Below are 6,000 nucleotides of genomic sequence, written 5' to 3'. Positions count from 1 at the left end.
GGCAGATATAAAAAATTGGGGCACTCATGTCATTTACCTAAATTTCTAATTAATGCAATGGCAAAAGAGAAATTGGAGCAGGGAAAAAAGGCAAAAAAAGAAAGAAAATCTGAAAAATGCCTGTTAGTCTTTACGTACATAATCTGTCTCTGTTCACTTGCCTTCTGTTTTCCCCAAGGGCAGGGGTTTTTGACCACCAAATACTGTTTGTCTCAACAGAAGGAGGAGAAGACGGAGGTCGTTTGCTCAGATCCTCAGGAAACAGGACACTGCCATCTTATAACCAACCACAAAGTCCCGTTGAAATGAAAGGGGACCTGCATCAAGCTGGCATTTCCTGAAGATTTTCTACTTCTACCCATCACTAAGGGGAGACAGTCAACCCACACCTACTCCACTCCTGAAGAGATCCCTTGTACCAGGCTACACTCAGGCTACTAGTGCATCCAGCGGCCACCTGATACTGGAAATTGCTGGAATCAGGCATAGTTGAAGCACGATTATCACTTATCACTAAAGCCTCAACATTCCATCTTCTTTGCTGGACTCTTGATGACATGCTTCTTATAGTTCAAAATAATCCTCTGCAAATGGAGGTAAGGTTCACTCCAGAAAGGTAACTAGGGCTGATGGTAACAGCCATGATAATGTAAACGACAGTCCCCATTCTGTGTACCTTAGAACCAGCATTCCATGGGGTGCTTGGTAGTAGAAAAAATCAAATAACTTGGGAAAGCATATTCTTTCCTTCTGAGACACACTGCTTATTATCGTACTGAAGGTTCTGAGAATTCCTCGGTTAAAAAAAAAAGCAAAAAACTTCTTTCAAGATATTTAACTCATCATTTTCCAAATGTATTTGACCTCACAATCCTTATTTTTACACGGAAAAAGAATCATATCTTTCAGACAAAAAGATCTGTGAACTCTAACCTGCCACAAAGTTGCTTACTAGTTAGTAAAGTGATGCAGTCTAGTGGTAACACCAATAAATGGATGAAGAGAGACGAAACGCCTAGTAGGGTGTCGGGAACATATTAGGTGCCTAATAAGTGGCAGTTGGCTAATGCAGGAGAAAGAGGGAGAATTCTTCATATTGGAGTCAACAAATGCCTTCTGAGACGTCCCCCTACAGGTCACGGGATCAGAGGCCTTGGTTTCAGACCTTTGGCCTCTACAGCTGTGAGGTAATAAATTCCTATTGTTCTAAGCCACCCAGTGTGTGGCCCTTTGTTACAGCTGCCCCCGGACAGCGACACAGGGCAGGTATCTGAGAACAACCACCACGGCCCCTTGTCCAGACTACACCCTCCGGATTCCTAGAGCCGCTCCCGATATGGCAAGCTTTCCCGACTTTCAAATGCAGTCCACGCCCTCTGTGTATATTCCAGCTGAAGTGAGTCCTTTCTCAAACACGGCGGGCGTGCCACACTGAAACGACCACTCCATTTGATGGAGCTAGTACAGTGGACAACGGCTATTACCCTCTGGGTCCAAAGCCTTAATTAGCTTAGAGCTGATGTATTTTGAATCATGATCAATCAGATTCTCAAAATAGCCCTAATGGGAAGCACTGTGACATCACGTAGCCTCCGTTCCATCTTCTCTTTATCTTCGCTCCTTCTCCATTTCCTCCATTTTACATACCACCTCTGTGGAATGACACCCACATTTTCCTTCCAGTCTGTACTTATCTTTTATTTGCGATCTCGCCCTGGATATCTCAACCTAAATTTTGCATGTGCAAACAGACCTTTGGAGTTTCCTGCCATTCGCTCACCCTCTGCACTTCTACCTCAGTTTCCCTCACACCAGGCATAACAGGATCCATCCAGTTTCTCACCTGGAAAGCAAGGAGTCTTCCTCGATAGCCTCCTGGCACTCAGTTGCTTAGATCCAATTCAGCAGCCTGAGTTGTGTGTTCTCCTACAAACACACGTCTCGAGTGGATCCAGACCTCTGGTCTATCGTCCGAACACTAGTCTCAGCCACCATCAACTCTCTCCTGAATTCCTGCAGTGCCTCCTAACCGCTCTCCTCCGTCACTATGGTTCCCTCCTACTCCTACTTACTCTCCAGACAGCGAGCGGAGTATGCTTCTTAAGTGGAAGAGTGGAGAAGATGTTATCGTTTCCTGGCATAAAAGCCTTCCAAGGAGTCAGAATGAAGTTAAAGCACAACCCCAATTCCAGAAGATAATCCTGGTGGTCCTGCATGACCCATCACCTTTCTTCTCTAGCCCTTCCTCAACCACTTCCTGCCACTCTTCTGCACACTGGCTTCAGGAACCTTCTTTTAGTCATAATAAGCTTCTTCTGAGTTTAGAGTCATCACTCCAGCTGTCCCTTTGACCGTGGAAACCCCTCTCCCTTCCCTTCACCCAGTTAATACCTACTTACTCATTCTTGGGATCTCTAGTGTTTCTGTTCTTCTTACTCCACAGATCTCATGGCTATTATGATACAGAAGTGAGGACATTTCCTCTAAATCATTGCTTGTAAGATTCTTGATACACTTTGACAAACTGCTCTCCCGAAAGGGAAAATCACTTCATGTTCATGACTCTAAGGCAGCGTCTGCATTAGTGGCATGCCTGCGTTGGTTTCCTGGGGTGCCATAAACAAGTACAACACACTGGGTGGCTTAGAGTGGGGTGAGTGCATTGTTTCGCAGTCCTGGAGACTAGAAGTCCAGAAGCAACGTGCTGGCAGAGCCCTGGTCTCCCTGACGGCTCTGAGCGAGCACTCAGCCTTGCCCCTCGCAGCGCGGGGGTTTGCTGGTTGTCCTTGGTGGTCCTTGGCTTGTAGCTGCATTGCTCCTGTGCCAGGGCCATCTCCTCTCCGTGTGTTTCCAGGTTCATCTTCCCTCTGTGTGTGTCCATCTCTGTGTCCAAATTTCCCCTTTTCATAAATTGGATTGGAGCCCATCCTACTGACCTCATTTTGACTTGATGACCTCTGGACAGACCCTATTTCCAAATCAGGTTGTATTTTGAGGTACTAGAGGTTGGGACTTCAACATGTCTGTTCTAAGGGGGCACACAATTCAACCCGAAACAGTACCTCGCTGGCCCCCTGTAAGGTCACATCTACAAAACATCATCAACCCGGTCATTTCTCATTGCCTGCATTTTCATGTGTCTATTAGGTGGTGAATTACTACATTTGCTTATGTTACTTCATCACTTGAATTCTCTTGTGAATCTCCAGTTATGCTTTTACCTCATTCAGTCCTGACAGGAATTCTTCCAGAATTTTATCCACCTCTTGCACCCCCTGCCCACTGGAGGAGTTGGATGCCCAGTTACCATAAGGAATTCCTAAGCAGTGCATTTGTTAATTCTGTCACACACGTTAGAAGCAGCAAAGTGAGTAACTTGCTTCTGAGTAGGAAACTGGATCTGTTATCATATAAGATTGGCGATAGCTAAAATTTAATTACTGAACCCCCAGCGACAATTTTAGAAAAAGATATTTCTCATTTGTTAAGTGAAAAGTACCCCAAACCCTTCTTCTGTGTGACTCATTTCTACCTATAATAGCCTCAATTATCACAAACTACCCTAGCGGTGCCTATTTTTAAAAACCTTTTTATTCATTTCCACTAAACATGCCAAATGCTCCTATTATTAGGTGAGGTGCAATTTTTTTTAAAAAAAATCATTGTATTATATTAAAACTGTATTATATTAAATTGTATTATATTAAAGCACCAGAAGTGATTATCTAGTCCAAACCCCTCCAGTTTACCAGTGAGGAAAACGAGATTCAGGGCATTACGCCTGAAATGTCACGAACAACTAGCGGGTAAAGCCAGGTCTCGAAGTGCCCAGCTCTCAGTGCAGGCTTCCCCGACCATGTCTGCTGCCACTCTTTGTGCCAACTGCCCTTCAGACATGCCTGACATGAGTGTGCCTGTCGTTCAAGATGACAGTGGTTACTCTGATGTTGGTGATCGCGTGACCGCTCTGTGTCTGGGTGTTTGCTCAAATCCCTCATCTGATGCTGGGAACAACCCTCCACTGTAGGCGTCATTCACTTGGAAGACCTGGAGTTTGGACATCCATCACCTGGTGCCAAGTCCACAGAGCAGTGGGTTCCTTGGCCACGATTGTGTCCAGATTTCCATGAGTTAGCTACTTCCGCTCTGCCGCTGCAACCCTGACTTTTTCCAAGACACTGCTATCACACCTGACCTTTTCTGGTGTCAGAAATTGCTTGGAATAGAAAGGTTATTAAAATAGACAGTGAAAAACAGCAAGTTCAGTTCTGAAACCTGAGTCTGGCAGCGAGCCCTCCATGTCCTCCCTGCACAACACACACATGGTTTTTCCCCCATAAACTAAGAAACTTGCATTTCTTAGACTGAAATCTATGGTTGTGTTACCATGACCATTATGACGTGTTTATAAAAAAAGTGTTTCCTATTTTTCATAGACAGGTAACAGTTGCTATTCAAGGTGAAACTATGTCTTGGCAGAGGTGTCCGTGTTTTTACCTTCATTATTCTATGTGTGGTCTTATCGATTCTACTCATAGTTTTACTGTTAATAACTAAGTCATGAGCCTTACTTCTTAATCCCATTTAATCCTCACCACTCATCCTAATCATTCTTTACATTAAAGGATTAGTGCTCAGGGTGCGACTGGACAAATAAAAATCCACCTTAGAAAAGACACTTTTCCAAGAAGGGAACAAGAGTAATTTTTCCTCATCAGCAGGCTTAACAAGAGGGCAGATGGCCTTGGAGGGCCTTAGACAGCCAGGGACTGTCCTTGTGTAGCAATTCCTGCTCCGTGGATGGCACGTCGCCTGCCCCAAGGGCAGTGTCCTTATACTTGATAGAAAGGTAAGCCTGATTTCTCCTGCTGCAGGTGAGTCACCTGTCACCGTGGGAAACAGGTACATGCCTTCCGTCTGAAAATGTTCACCTCCCGTCCTATGGTTCCCACTTGTCAGCCACTCCAAAGTCTGAAGACACATGGGACACCTCTGACCCTGCAGGCTCTGCGTGCTCCACAGTGGGGGTCTGAGAGCTGTGAGCTCTATCCATCTTCTCTGGTGTAGGTTCCCCCCTTACTGAGGGACAGATGTCACCTGATTCTCTCCACAGTGGAGCTGCTTCAGGAAGAAAGAGCCACTACCCATTAAAAAAAAAAAAATTGTCTCTGTTGGAGGGAAATTACTTTAACCACTGAAAAGCAGCAGCATTCATCCAGGTAAATCTCAGAGTCGACACCAGAGCTCCGCATTACTGACAGATTCCAAGCCAGCCCGAGATGTAACAGAATACACACTGCTGTCCACGTCTCCGGAGAGACTGTCAGAACAAGCAGTGGGACCTCTCTTCCCTCTCCTTGCTCCAGAACCATCGAAACCAAACACACACAGGCATTCTCATCGCTCACTATCTCGGATTTGCAGGAGCTGCTGCTTAACATAAGGAAGTGTGGCGGCCACAGCTGCATGAAGCAGGGGCCAGACTGTGCCCTCAGGAATGAATGGCTGATAGGAGAATGTCACCCAAGGAAAGCCCATGGCTTTAGGGCAAAGCAGGTCTAGAGGTGACCTCTTGCTCTGCCCCTCCCAGTCTAGGCAGCCTGGGGCCACTCACCTAACCTCTTAGAGTCTCAGTATCTTCATTATCAAGATGGGGACAAAAACATCTACTGTTCCAAGGCTGATGGCAGTAAACTAGATTACAGACACAGATGTTGATACAAACATCCAGTACAGCGGCAGATACTCATTAAACAGCCACCGCGATTACTGTCAAAGTGAGAAGGTGTTATCGACGGTAAACCAGGCTAAAGAAATTTGCAGAGCTGGGCTGTCGTTCACTATTATTTTAATTAATCAATTTAAGTACTAAGACTTCTAAACAGGATCACTGAAAAGAACAAAAATTATAAGAGCAAGCTGAAATAGCTCATAATCTATTTTTAAATCTACTACTTCCTGGTTGAGGACGTTGGTTAAATATAAATTACTTGTTTGATA

Source organism: Rhinolophus ferrumequinum, chromosome 16 (assembly GCF_004115265.2).
Source record: "Rhinolophus ferrumequinum isolate MPI-CBG mRhiFer1 chromosome 16, mRhiFer1_v1.p, whole genome shotgun sequence".
Lineage (NCBI taxonomy): Eukaryota > Metazoa > Chordata > Mammalia > Chiroptera > Rhinolophidae > Rhinolophus > Rhinolophus ferrumequinum.
The sequence above is the reverse complement of the archived record's forward strand: the minus strand, read 5'-3'. Positions refer to the sequence as shown.